Source organism: Amblyomma americanum, chromosome 2 (assembly GCF_052857255.1).
Source record: "Amblyomma americanum isolate KBUSLIRL-KWMA chromosome 2, ASM5285725v1, whole genome shotgun sequence".
Classification (NCBI taxonomy): Eukaryota; Metazoa; Arthropoda; class Arachnida; order Ixodida; family Ixodidae; genus Amblyomma; species Amblyomma americanum.
The window spans coordinates 125,109,728-125,124,820 of NC_135498.1; the positions used below are offsets into that span (position 1 = coordinate 125,109,728).

General features: G+C 47.3%; 1 long non-coding RNA gene across 2 annotated transcripts in view; it reads right to left on the bottom strand.

The window, feature by feature from the left end:
* Positions 1 to 12,591: 12,591 nt before the first annotated feature.
* LOC144121797 (uncharacterized) overlaps positions 12,592 to 15,093 on the bottom strand; it is a 47,742-nt gene continuing 45,240 nt past the window's right edge. For both annotated transcript variants that reach the window (XR_013312699.1, XR_013312700.1), the window contains exon 4: positions 12,592 to 12,975. This is a non-coding gene — a long non-coding RNA (uncharacterized LOC144121797). The remainder of the gene's footprint in view (positions 12,976 to 15,093) is intronic.

Here is a 15,093-nt window from a genome sequence, read left to right on the forward strand (position 1 = left end):
GCTGAGACTGCCAACTGCGCGCGCGCGCGCCAGCCGCGTAGGGTTCACGCGGAAGCGGATTGCGCAATGCTGAACCTATTCTCTCTTTAAACGAAACTCCTGATAAACGGAACATATTTTCCCGGTCCCTTGAGGTTCCGTTTAACGAGAGCCCACTGTATTCTGAAATTCCTCAAAGTTGACGCGGACAATGCAAGAACTTGTGTACAGCTACTAATGTACAAGCGGTCACAAATGTTTCTGGCACACCGAAATCATAAGGAACCTAAATTTCCTCACTGCATATAGAAAAGAAGCCATGAATTGAGGGGTGGACTATGCAAGCACACACTGCAGTTTGTGGCTGCATATTTATACCGCTGAGTGATTAAGTTTTGCTGCAATTTAAGTCTTCTGAACTTTTTGATGAGGCAGTTTGTTCATGTTCTTTGAAAAACTACTGCATGCTTAACAGACGACTGTATATGTTCTGCCTCTGTCTACGTCTGTTAAGCGCAGTTGTTTTTCCTACATGGAATGGAGACGTCAGTTCCAGTTCAGACTGCGGAACGGTTGCAAAGATGCCACATACGAAAATGTGGAATGAACACACATGAACCAAAAGCAGCTTAAAAGCACATACCTGGTGTTTCAGGGAAGGTGATTACTCATGTTTAAAAATAGAGTTTTTGAAGTAAACAGAAGCTTTTTCCGGCATAATGCCAGCGTTGGTGAACTAAATTCTAATAGCTAACTTCTGAACTATTACCAAAAGGCACCTGATTGCAATTAGAGGTTTGTAGCGGACCGTTAAGAATGGCCATATCTGTTTCTAGAAATTCGAAAATGCCATTAACCTCGGCGCTGTGGCACGACAGAATATGGCTACACTGTGCTAAAATACATGCACTTTCAAACAGTATATAGGCAAAGCAACCACTCCAGTAGTAGCAACTAGTCGAAATAGCCAAATTTTGTCGTGCCACAGCGGCGAGAGTAATGGCATTTTCAAAATTCTAAAAACTGATATGGCTATTACTAACGGCCGGCTACAGATCTCTAATTGCAATCAAGTGCCTATTGGTAATAGTTATGAGCTAACTATTATAAGTTAGTTAAGGACTTAGCTAGTTAAGATGATTCGCCTGTTTTTTGACGTCTGCCAACACTCGTATTACTATGCCGCAAATTGATTCCCGTTACCTCAAAAACCTTATTTTAAAATTTAGTGATCACCTTCCCTGAAACAACCGACATATGCACAGTTGGATAAATATTTTCAATCCGTATGCCACAAAACACACTGAAATAAACTCGTCCACCAACACAGCAGTAAATGCAAGGCGTTCCACTTTGAAGCAAGGTGCTTCGCCTAGGCATTTCTTACGGCCACCTTTGAAGGTTCCACTTGACTGCTTGTGCAGACGGGCTGTGGCCGTCGCTTGTCTTCTACATGCACCACATCCAGTCAGTTTGAAGAACTTACCGACAGCTGTGACTCTGTCTGGATATGTTGTGAAGGACACAGCATGATCGAATGACATAGGGTACATTAACAATGTCACATTCCAGGCCCTTCAGTAGAATTTTGAAGCGTGCCTTGAGGCGCCCAAAGGCATTTCCCACCACACGTCTGGCACTAGAAAGGCGAAAATTAAATTCCAGTGTATCAGAACCGATAATGCTGGAATGTGGGAAGGGCTTCAATAGATTCTTCTGCAGTGGGAAAGCTTGGTCAGCAAGGAAGAGAGGCCCAATCTGCACACCTTCAATTTCTCTCACTTCCCTCTTGAACAAATCGCTGCCCAGAATCTTTGGAAGCCGCGACACTTCAAAAACTGCTGCATCATGGTTTCGACCAGGAGACCCAGTGTTCGTGTACAAAAATTTGTACCGGTGGTGTGCGACAGCCAAAAGAATTGTGCTGTACCACCCCTTATAATTGTGGTAATCCACAGCGTGTTCCGAGGGTACTTCAATGTGGCAGCCGTCGACAGCTCCTACGCCCTGCGGGACGGGACGCCTGCTACTGCTGCAAACTGCCGGTGATGTTCGGCTAACTCGTGCGTCCTCGGCATTTTTATATACCGAGCAGGGCGATATATGGCAATCGCCATATGTTTGCGCAGCGGTATCGCCTTGCGCATGTTCGTATCGCGCCGCTTCAGGCACTCGCACACACCCACGATGTATTGAAATGAGCTCCTGGACATTCGAAAATTTTCTCTGAAGCCACTCTCCGGAAGGTGCCGTAGAGTAGTTTCATACCACGACGTTTCCCGGGGCTATGTCCACACACTAGGCTCACGCAAGCACAGCCTTGCAGCTAAGGCTTGCAGACGCCTGCATGTTCTCCCAGCTTGCTCTTGTTCAGCTTGCCGTTCTTCCAGCTCGTCGAGAATTGCGAGCTGCCGCAAACGTCGCTGCTGCATTTCCATCTGACAGGCGGCAAACATTGCCCAGAACCCGCAGCTTCTGTCCACAGGGTCCACAGCATCTGGCACAGGCTTGCTGTGAGCTATCGCGATGTGTACGACTTCACGCGGACGCATGGTGCCACAGAACTCACACTCAAACCATAATAAGAGATGACAGAAAAGAATTTAAAATAACGCTTAATCTAGCAAACAATTAAAACGGGAAAACAGTTGATAAAATGAAACGTGGAGCACAGCGGGAAGACAGGCGGAGAGCCGCAGAGAGAGCCAAAGCAGAGATGGATTGACTTGGCTCTCAGGTCGCCTGCGGAGTCGACTGCACCCCATGTTGAAAGAGTAAGTTTCGTCTGAATTTCAATAACCTCGGGACCAAAAATTTCGCTGCACAGATGTAACTAAAGTTCGTTCGAGGAAAACTTCCTACGTTTGTGTTTAAGGTAAGATTTTGTGTACCACTGGCGTTAAATTAGCCGTGCAGATTTTTCTTCCGGAGCAACAACGTGACCGACAACTGCGCACACCGAGAACAGGCTTCCGCATGTAACACCGCCCAACTGCAGTTCACGATAACCAAAGTTAACTCCGCCTAACCATGGTTGCACTTAAGTGCGGTTAAGTCGGCCGTGTAACTAGGGTATTAGAGTGGGGTAGGGGCGCGACTTCGGTGCTATTGGTGGTGAATGTTTCCACGTGCCGAGATGGGCAACAGCCAGCATGCAACAGGTCTTCCTGTGTGTACTGTATTGTTAAGGAAGAGCTACCCACAGACACTCTGCGGGGGAGGCAACATATGCGTGCAGTCCTTACCATTTGCTTCATTACCTAGAACCAGAGGTCCGGCAAAAGTGTGCTACTAGCTTTCCCATGCACCTGCTATGGAAGGCGGTGAGAAATTGCAGTCACAACTGCTCACAACACTGGCCCGATACAGAAAAGCTTCGACTTGCTCCGTAGCAATCAGTGTAGCCATCTAGGTGGCGCTCCTGTCGTTACTTCCACTTGCCCCATGACAGATAACCCCCACCCAACCAGCGCCACCCCAACACGTGACAGTCAGCCATATTGAGATGGAGGGAGAATAGGCTTTCCACAACTACTGCACTAAAAAGAGGGCTGCTTCAGCAGCGTTTAAACGGGATTGGTAACCTCGGTAACTGGATGGCAGTAACTGGCTCCAGTGGATAGTTATTTAGAGCTGGCGCTCTGAAAAACACAAAAATTATGCACACTAGAGGTTCAGCAGCTTCTGATCTAATTGAGAAAATGCAAGCATATTTGTGGATTGTGCAATTTCGTCAAGTACAAAAAATCTCTTTCAGCTTCATTCATCGTTCAAAGTTACCCGTCATTACGAAAATTTGACCCACAGAAAGCAAGGTGCTGAATGCTAAGACCTCAGTGGGTCATGGCACTGGGTACTGAGTGCCCATAAATGAAGCCTGTCGGGGACAAAAAGAAGTCAATATACGCCATATGATACGCAATATCCTCAGCCAGTGAACCCAAGGCAGAAAGAACGTTGTGTATGTGAGTGCACGTGTGCGTGTGCGCGCGAGCAGACCAAGCAGCGGGCGCCCGAATGGGGATCCCACGGCCTTCCCTGAACGGCCCTGAACTGGGCGTCGGGCTGCGAGGTCAGGCGGCTCGGTAGCCCGTCGCCACGTTGCAGGAACTCCCGCTGTACTAAGTGGGGAGAAGGCGTGAATGGCGGCGGAAAAGGGAGAAATGGGGACTTGGCCCGGCATCGAAGGACTGTGGTTGTGATAGACGCTCAACGGAAAGGCCATGCTTCCAACCTCTCTAAATTTTTCTTCTTCGAGCATTCGGCTAATTAAACAAGTTTTACCAGTTTCTTCTTTGTGACTTGAAGTAACAAACGCATATATTGAGCACGTATTCTCTCACATACAGAAAGTTCGGTGCCGAAACCCGGGACTTCTGCTGTGGATTTTGTGAGATCATCACTACATCACTCCAACGCTCACGCTCAACGCATCCACTTCACGTACGTCTTGGCAACGACGACTACCGATGTCATCAATCCGGTAAACTAATTGGCTAAATGAACTATATAAGAGAATGGAGCACTTTTTAAAGAAACGAAGAGTATTACGCTCGCAAGTAATGAAGCTTATCAACGAAACCGAGGAGCGACAAGCGTCCCTCACAAGTACAGAAGTTGTATTGTTCCACGCTAGACTCAGTGAGCTGCAGCAAAGGCTAGAGCACGTCAACAAAGAAGTTGAACCATTGGTACCCGAAGAAGATGCTGAAAACGAATATCAGCAAGTGTACGAATATCAAGACCGTGTTATATTCTGCCTTGCTGGACTGCAACTTCGAATCGACAGTGGTTCATCAACAACGCAGGTTGCCGTGGATTCAACGGGAACTGGCACTACGACCCAAACGACCACGCCAGCCCCGCTAACGACCACGCAGGTGAAGACGAGACTGACACAGACAGGTTTCAATACCTGCGAACATCGGTGACAGTCGATGCGGCAGCTGCGGTGGCGGGCCTTCCATCGACGTCACGGTGTTACAACGACGCTATCCAACTCCTGAGGAAGCGGAAGAACATCTCAAGAGTCTAACTGATTTGAGGCCGGTGCGTTCTTGAGAAGATGTCCGCGGCCTTCGCCGTCTTTACGATAACTTGGCGGTGCACATCAGAGGCCTCGAAGCGCTCAGACGGAAGCTGGATACCTTCAGTTCGATGCTACTTCCGACTGCACGAGCAATGCCACAGGACAATCCGCTAGACTTCAACCGAATGCTTTGTCGACAGCGACAGCCTCGCCAGCGGGCAAACAAGGTTCTGTCTCCGATGCCTCGTCCCACACTTCAGACGAGATTGGAAAAGGTACCGTCTCTTCACTTTCTAAGTTGCTCTCCTTTTTGAGAGTAGAAGTAGAAAGCAGAGCGAAACTGGCTGCACTACAAGGCATGGACCTCAAACAACAACATAGAGAAGGCATTAAAGAGAGTCACAAACCGCTTGGTAAAACGCATGACAAGCATGTCCGGACCGCAGCGGTGCTGCATCAGAGTGCGACCCCGCTGACCTGTTTGTTCTGTGACGCTAACGATTACCAAACGCACAACTGTGACACCTCAAAAAACTCTAGAAGAGAAGAAACGACTTCTGCAGTCGTCCGGCCATTGCTTTAGGTGCACAAAGACTGGACATTGGTTAGGAGCATGCCTCACAAATCTGCAGTGCAACAAATGCCGCAAAAAGCATGCCAGCACGATGTGCGACCCGACGTCCTCTAGTAATAGGCCACCTGATGCGAGCCGAACAGTGACCAGTGCACAAATAAGCCTCGAAGCTACGGCAACGAGAGGCAGCTCCGCTCTTAGAAGAACCGTTTTCTTGCAGACAGCGACTGCGTTATTAGTGGAGAAACTTCCAGCGCGCAGGTGCAAGTCCAGTTCGACGGAGGAAGTCAGCGCTCCTACATCACCGCTGACACCTCGCGGAAAATAGGATGCATGCTTCTCAGGCATGAAAGGTTGACTGTCGATGTGTTCGGAGGCCACAAAGAGGAACGCGAGTGCCAAAGAGTGAGAGTAACACTAAAGACGAAGCGTGGATGTGAGCGCGAACTCGAAGTGCTAGAAACAGATGTCATTTGTGACCAACCGATACCCTCTCCACCGGGAAATGCACTGCAAAAATTGAGATCCTTTGGATACAAAACAGCCCACTTCTCAAGAGACGGCGGTGCGGAAAATGTTGAGCTGCTCATTGGGTCAGATCATTTATGGGATTTCACGACAGGCAGATCCGTCAAACTAGGAAAATGACTGAGGGCGGTGGAAACATCAGCTGGGAAGACTGTTCAAGGGCCTATTGAGGGCGATGTCGAGCAGAAAAGCTGCCTCCAAGCTGTGGCACTGCGAACCGCAGTAATTGAAAGAGAAACAACGGATATTCTGACCAAAACCTATCAGATGAGCCCGATACTACTGTTTTGGGTCGCAGTCACATTGAATCGCGCGTTATCAGACATCTGTCTTCGCATTTACCAAAGGAGGCTGCGAATATAATGCAAATGCGGTATATTGCGACTGAATATGAGAGAACACATCTTGAATGTTCGATTCCTATCCATGAGTTTTGCAAAGAAACCCAACGTGCCACTTCTCTAAGCATCTCCTGCTCCGATTTTATTGCGTGAATAAACGTTAATAAACAGATATTTCAATCAATACTCGTAATTTCTTGATACCTCGGATAGAGCCTATTTATCTTCCAGGAACCGATACGCGATAACAACGGTTGAAATTAATGGTCAAAAAGCAGACATATATATATGGAAGAACAGCGCCTGCGAAGGCGACAGCGGACGTAACCGCATTTACGGGGCACCGAGTGCGCGATTCGACTTCCCTTCTTGCGGCCCTCTACATACGCTTCCAATGTATCATTTCAGTTGGCAAATATATATCACAAATCAAAATGCAATTCGCCCACGGTGCGAACGGTGATGCCCAAGAAATGAGTAATTGGTAAACTACTCGCAATATCGCATGACGGTTGCTCCAGTATGCGTGAGACGCGCATGCGCAGACGGCCGGCGCTTCACCCAATGAAAATCGGCGCTCCTGTTTCACGCCTCCATGGCATCGTTGCACACCGGCAAGTCTAGACAACGGGAAGGCGCGGGCTATGCAGCTTTGCGGAGGCTGCTTTGTTCTTAGAGCTAGACGTGGAACTGTTCGTGAACCACGCCGTCTTTTGGTTCTGTTTCTTACGTGGTTTGTTTGGGGCGCACCGCGTCAGTAATGCCCCTAAGCAGCAGGGACCTGTGGGGCACGCTGCGTGGCAGCTGCAATGAACCTCACTGTGACTGTAGATGCTACGTCGTTGTGTGCTCGTCAGACAGCTCGGCACCCAGCGCTATTCGTTGCGACTACTGCAATCACGTTCCAGGGGCCCATGGAAGAATAACGGACTTGGGTGAGTGGCCTTTTTTTTACCATACGCGCATAACGTCTTGCGAAGTCATTTATTTCATGCTTGTCGAAGTGCATATTTTCTGTGTTTGCCAGGGCAGCTTCATTTGTAAGGCTCGTTGATTGCACTTAGAAGCGAATTCTGGTTCAGAAGTTTGAGTGCCTCAGTCACCTAATGCGCGAGGTATCGTGTGAATAAGTTTACCTAACCGGAATATTAGTTTCAGGCTATTGCTGCCGTATGTCACTGGGGTCATGAGGTGCGATAATACGGGGGTAATCCAGCGCTAATTCTTGATCGTTTTTATGGGTGTGCGCATTTTTGCATGCCTATAAAAGAGCAAGCTTGAAACGCACGGCGGTACTTTTGTTTTGAATCTTAATTCTGGAACTTTGCACGTCGTTTCATTTGTACGCCATAAGATTTTGGCAATACAACTGGGCATATTAAAATAATAATGAACGTGTGGCGCCACCGAACTTTATGGAACATGTCAGTAAGCCTGCCGAGGATTCAGTGCGGTTTTCTTGCCAAATGATTCTGTCGCGCGTTTTACTTCGTATTTTACCTAGGTGGCCAGAGCAAGGCAGTGGAGCTGCTGAAGTGTCGCAGCATATTCCGCAGCCTAGTAGCTTCCAAGGTTAGTGGGCTCAAGAAACATATTTGTAATTTCTGCCTACAAGTTGTTGTTTTTTTGTGAAACCGTTGTCCCTTGTTTGCCGATGTGGGCTTTTATGTGCACTTGTGCTTGGTATAAGGCATGTTTTTTGTGTTCACGAAACTGGACGCTTGCAGTGTGAGGCTGCGGCACGATATTAAACGGGACTTCTAGAACTTGTTTATTAATCTCTGTGCTGCACGCTCTTGGAGCTTCATTCCGCCTCGGGCTACAATATTTCTGTGGCTGTTGACAGAACCCATGCAGGCGTAGTCCATGTTTTATGCAATGCGTCAGCTAGTGTACTAGCTTGACTCATGCGTTAGAGCCGCTGGGGTCCTGCATTGAGGACACCACCTTCCTGTTTATCTCCCTCCCTTTTCTACTATCGAGAATAAATGTTTTTCCACTCCACCGCACAACGCACAGTATGCAGCGACCACGAAATACGAGGTGATCCGTCGAAGGCATGAGGGACGTCTCTTCCTAACCCTTCCCACTCTATATATCTGTACTACAATTTGATACGAAACCGCATGCGTGGCTGTTTAATTCATGGCAGTAGCAGAGTTCTCACAGCATGACTCCACATGTCTGCAAATTCAAGGTTTACGAGAAAATGGATAATACTGCCGCATAGCGTGTTACGCCGATTTCGAGCGCCAATTTTTTCTAAGCCACAGCCGAGGAGCGGTCTGTTTTCTGCCCTTGCTGAGTGGCTGTTGCTGTCTCCTCATATTAAGCTAAGATCGCCGTTGAACTGGGAGCCTTAAGGGGGGCTCACACGCTGGAACGGTTAGCGGACGCCGTCCTCCTTGACTCTTCTTTGTGGGGATATGCTTTGCGACCGACCGTCACCGATGCCGTTTGAAAAAGGGTTAACCGGCTGCAGAGGGGCGAGTCGGAAGATCGCGTCCCAGCCGCCAAACGAAAGTCGTTTAATACACAGTCCCCTTAGGGTTTGCCGGCGCGGTAATTATGGCTCTGGACAGTGCCATAAGCAACAAGAAAATAATAAAAGCAACAAGAAACACTAGGCAGGCTTGTGATATCGTTGAAGGAAACCGGCATAATTCTGGGTTATAGTGGTCAAAACAAAACGTCAAATAGAGAAAATTAAACCATAAATAAAAGCGACACGGAACAGATGCTTTTGTCCTCTTTGGCAGACGCACGCATACGCGGTAAAAATACGTTTTCGTATCAACTATCAGAGAACATAGACACCATCGGTTCTATACCAAAGGTGCTACGCAGCTGTATGGCTTCGCGTTACCACGCGCCCCTGGACACCTGAAGCCTTGTAGACGTTTCAAGACCCAGAGACCTGCCTTCATTTAGTGCCTAAAACAAAACTGCAAAGAGAAAAGCTACGAGCAGAGAACAACCAGCATCTCATGTCTTTGGCCTCTACACAGAGGCCCGTCTACTCTATGGCAAGCTTGGGTCGAACCAAGTGGTATCAATTATCAGCGAGCACACGCCGTCAATTAAACCAAAGCTGCTTCGCAGATGTTCAGCTTCGCGTTACCGAGCGCTGGTGGACGTTCGTAACCTCTTTGGGAACCCTGGAGAAGCCCTTCGAAAGCTGCTATCACTTCACCATCCCTCTGCGTATATTTATAGCTCAACAATTCAAATAAACAAGAGCTAAAAGCGAAACTCAGCCAGCAGCGCATGTCTGTCTTCTGCAAACTAGCGTATGTGCTGTAGGAAGATTGGGGAGCATCAGCTGACAAAATCTGAGCGAGTACTACGCTCTCGGTTGCACGACAGGTGGTCAGGCCTCCCGTTACCGGCTGCCACTTGATATTTGAAGCTTCGTAAAAAACGAAGCGGAATGTACCTTGATCCCATCACTCAGAGACCGTCTGTTTGTGCCAGGCTCCCCTTTCACTTTTGATGCATACTACGGACATCCATCCATCCAACGTAGGGCAGTGTGCCGCAGTAGCCTCGCACATAATTTCATATGCACGCATACATCGTTCCAAAGGACTATCGCCTTTGTTATAAACTACGAAAGGAAGGTTTTTAAAGTCTGAACTTTGCTGGCGAAAACGGCGTTTGGTTGCGAATATTCTACAAATGAAGGAAGAGGGAGAATTAATAAACTTTATTTGGTTCATGAAATTCCGTGGTTGGTTTTCCTTAGTGCGAAATTAACCCCCCCCCCCCCCGAGCCCTGGTGAGCAGCTCGCGCTGTTCAAAGAGACTTGTGTCCACCAACTCCACCTCCCACTCCGTTTGGCGCAGTGCTCAGTTTTATATTTCTCTATTTCTCTAATCGTTCTTTGCAATTTAGTATCATGTTAATGATTCATATTTGAACAGCGCAATAAAACAACGGGACACAAATATGAATCAATACTAACTCGCCCAGTTCGCAGCTTTCATGTTAATGATGCCAGACATTCGGGTCAGGCATGACCACGAAAGAGGTCTGTCTCCCTGCAGTCGGAAATTAAATTATCTCGACTCTAAATGGCATACCAAAGCTTCCGCCTGCTCTGAATTCGGCGTCTAATAACAAAATAGCAATATCTCAATGTTGAGGTCTGAGTGTTGACTCGAGTCGAAAATTTTCCATGCATGTGGATTTGGCTGAGAGAACAGCCCCTTGAACACGTGCTGCCCCTATAGCGAAGGCACTTTCTTCCTCTCATACTAAGTGGCCGTTATCTCTGCAAAGCGCGCCACCATAATCTGTCTTCCACCGCGGCAGCTGCCCTGAATAGCGTGGCAGGATTCCCCGTATTTTTGTGGGGTATCAATTTTTATTTTTTGTAGCGATAGCTACATTACGGTAGCATTTCGAGCCTTCAGCATGGCGCCGCCACGCTGCGACGTGCTTAGTCACGTGGTGCGGAACAGCTGCCGGTGGCGCGGCGCCGTGGCTGATCACGTGGTTCGTCACGTGGTTGGTCGCGTGACCAAGTTCCACTCGGCCAGCTGCAGCTATCGCATCACTCCACGTTTAACCAGAACTAAACCACCGCCTTTTTTTTTACTTTTTTACTTTCTATTCTGCCTAGGCGACAAACCACAAGAGACTGTACTTGCCGACGTGCCCCAGCTGAGTCCACAGCCTGGTTGTTCGAAAGGTTGTTTTCTCAAAACAGCTGAAAATTTTTTGCTTCACTTAAAAAGACTTGTTTCTTAAAGCAGTTTTGCCTTACCCACAGAATCACTTATGACCTTACTGAAGAAGCACTTCGGTGCAAATTTCTCACTGCTTTCTGAGCTTTATAGACTATATATAAAACGCTAACACGCCCGTGTGCTGTGCGATGTCAGTTAAAGATCCCCAGGTGGTCGAAATTACTCCGGAGCCCTACACTACAGCACCTCTCTCTTCCTTTCTTCTTTCACTCCCTGCTCTATCCCTTCCCTTACGGCGCCCGGTTCAGGTGTCCAACGATATGTGAGACAGATACTGCGCCTTTTCCTTTCCCCCAGAACCAATTATTATTATAGACTATATATACCAATATTTTAGTGTGTTTCATTCTTTAGCATTAGGGGCGGGCAATTAGTATACACAGGAGTCACCACATGCACAGTATTCCCCTGGGAAGCTATAACATTAAGGTTTTCTCTAATGTCATTTTATCTTCAACAGTCCAGTTATGGTTGTGACTTAGAGTAGGGCAGAAGCAAAGATAGCTTGCCTTCTCTTTCATGCGATGTCAATTAAGCCCTTGATTGAGGTGGCCCCACCCTTGTAGTGCAATATAATTGCTATGCAGCAAATATTATATGCGTTTAACCGTTTAGCGTTTAAAGACCAAGTATCTGGTCCATATGATCTTTCTTGTTTATGCCCATTTGGCAACACTGACGAGCATGCGTCCTCGTGCGGATACATGAAACTAAGTCCGATATAGGGGCTCAAATGCAACGCTTCGAAATTTGACCTCGTCCGATTCGGACCAAAATCGATGTCTAACGATAACTGATTCTGCTCCACACAATGGCAGCCATCACATTTGGGCATTGCCATATCGAAAATTTGGCCCAGGCCATTGCCAAATAAGCCCCTGCATTCGTACTATAATTACAGTTTAGCAGAGGTAACCGCTGCTAATTTTCTGCTGTACGTCATATAATCTATGATCCTAATTTTAAATAGCAGTCGTTGTTTGGCTGTTGAAACTGCAGTGAGAAAAGAACTCCTTTATGGCCTAGATAGCCCCTGAAGTCAAATTGCACATGCCATTTCATGTGCACTAATGTCTTATGCATCATTACGAGAAAGAAAATATATAATTCTTTAATCAGGGATTTTTTTCTTAGGCGCTTGTTAAAACTCATCTTCAGGTGTCATATAATCTATGATCCTAATTTTAAATAGCAGTCGTTGTTTGGCTGTTGAAACTGCAGTGAGAAAAGAACTCCTTTATGGCCTAGATAGCCCCTGAAGTCAAATTGCACATGCCATTTCATGTGCACTAATGTCTTATGCATCATTACGAGAAAGAAAATATATAATTCTTTAATCAGGGATTTTTTTCTTAGGCGCTTGTTAAAACTCATCTTCAGGTACCCAAATTGCATTCCAAAAATTGTCTCAATTTGTTATGCTCACAGACTATGCATTACGATGCGTGATAAGTCATTTAATTCAGAAACATTTATTTGAAGGAAGGTAATCATGATTTTTTAATCATTGTGGATATGTCGTTAGGTACATGAGCACCAACACACCATCCGTCAAAATATGAAAGATTATGAACAAGGCGACAAAGGAATGGTCAACGATGGTAGTTGTCATCAAAGCAATCATTACCTACAGCATGGAGAGCCTTGACAGGCATTAAACCAGTTATTTGTTGCCAACCTTCCTTTGTAGATGGCTTACCATGGGTCGAAGATAATCCGCCATCTTGCACGTCGGAACTTCCTCCAGACAAAGACGAACAGCTTGACATTGCCTGCAGTGCATCAGGTAAGCAGTGGTGAAATTTGCCACATCTTTTTTTCCAATAGAAATGCATGTAGCCTACTGAGAATTTGTAGAGCACTGAGAATTGGCACAGGCTTTGTTTTGCTCTGTGTAATGATGTTGCTTGCACAGAAAAGCAACTTTAACCATCATCATAACAGTTGTGCATTGGTTGTGAAATATTGTTTTCATTTACTACTTATGTTTTCAACTGGCCAAGCATTTATGTTATTCATACTTGCATGTTATTGTGCACAGCTACAGTTATTCATGATGAAGTAATAATGGAGAACTAGATCCTGGGAGAAATGTATAACATATATACAATTCGAACCACCATGTTTGCAGGAGTGGCACAAGGAATTCCCTCCAGCACAGCTCCGCAAGAAAGCGGCAATCAAGTCCGTGAGCCACCGAAAGGCAGCAAACACATCTGTATGGCATGTAAATTCACCACTAGACATTTTTATGCTTTTCGGCTACATGTTCGGGAGGTGCACATGAACAAGGTTGATTTGGTATGCACAAAGTGCAGGAAGCAGTTTCTATACATGTCACAATACAAATCGCACACTGACAGTAGATGCACTTCAGCTGAAAGCAATGATTACAAAGGAATCTAGTGTGTCCATGGCTCAGAGACAGGCGTCCTCTGTTGCTGCAGCAGAAAACATAAGCAATACTCTATTGAGTGCTGCGTCATACTATGAAGACTGTGGCGTGAAAAGTTTTGTGTGGGATTCTTCAAGCACTGGTATTCTCACAAAACTCTCATGTTTGCAGGAGTGGCACAAGGAATTCCCTCCAGCACAGCTCCGCAAGAAAGCGGCAATCAAGTCCGTGAGCCACCGAAAGGCAGCAAACACATCTGTATGGCATGTAAATTCACCACTAGACATTTTTATGCTTTTCGGCTACATGTTCGGGAGGTGCACATGAACAAGGTTGATTTGGTATGCACAAAGTGCAGGAAGCAGTTTCTATACATGTCACAATACAAATCGCACACTGACAGTAGATGCACTTCAGCTGAAAGCAATGATTACAAAGGAATCTAGTGTGTCCATGGCTCAGAGACAGGCGTCCTCTGTTGCTGCAGCAGAAAACATAAGCAATACTCTATTGAGTGCTGCGTCATACTATGAAGACTGTGGCGTGAAAAGTTTTGTGTGGGATTCTTCAAGCACTGGTATTCTCACAAAACTCTCATGCCTGGCAAGGCAGTTGGAGTCGATGGAGTCGATAGCAGATGGAGTCTCTCGATGTGGTTGTTGCGGCAGTGGCAGATATTTTAACAACTGCTGGAACACCCATCGATGTGTCTGCTGTTGAAAATGACCGAGCAAGAAAGTCCCTGTACACCTCTCAGGGAATTTACGTTCCTGCAGAGGAAGTAAAGCTTGAGCATGATGAAAGAGCATACAGTCGAGCCCACATATAACGGCCCCACTTAAGACGAACTTTCGCTTATAACGAACGAGACCTGCGTGACCGTCAAAATATACATTAGTTCAATGGCACAAACTCACACGTATAACGAACGTCATTAAGCCCTGCTGATCGGTCACAGCGAACAGACGGCGAAAACCCGGCGCCACGATGTGAGATAAACCTGCCTCGACCGCTTTGTGCCCCCGACGCGCGGCATGTTTTCCCGAGCCTCATCGAAAGCGAGCTGCCCGCCATGGCCCCGCTTCGCGCCACTCTCACGCAAGCCACCCTTCACCCCCCACCCCCCCCCCGCTGCCCCGCCTGCCTACAAGTGTTGGCTTGTGCGGCGTGCGCCAAGGTCGCCCTCCCGCCCCTCTCTCTTGCAAAGCAGGCCTTCCGCGGGAGCCAGAGGTGGCGGCACTGACGCTCATGGACGCCCCTCATTGGCCTCTCTGCTGGCGCTGTGCGTCATTTTTATCTTTAGCTTGATTGGCTCGATTGCAGTCTGTGCACGTCGCACGTTTACCGGCGTCTACCCCATCGTGCGCTTTTGTCAGATTTTTGTCACTCCTGTTGCTGTGCGGACGTTCCTTTGAAGTCTCGGGCCCTCGTTGTAATTCGGGATGGCAGACGGAAACACCGTGCCCGGAGCCGCCGGAGCGGTCACGAAACGAAA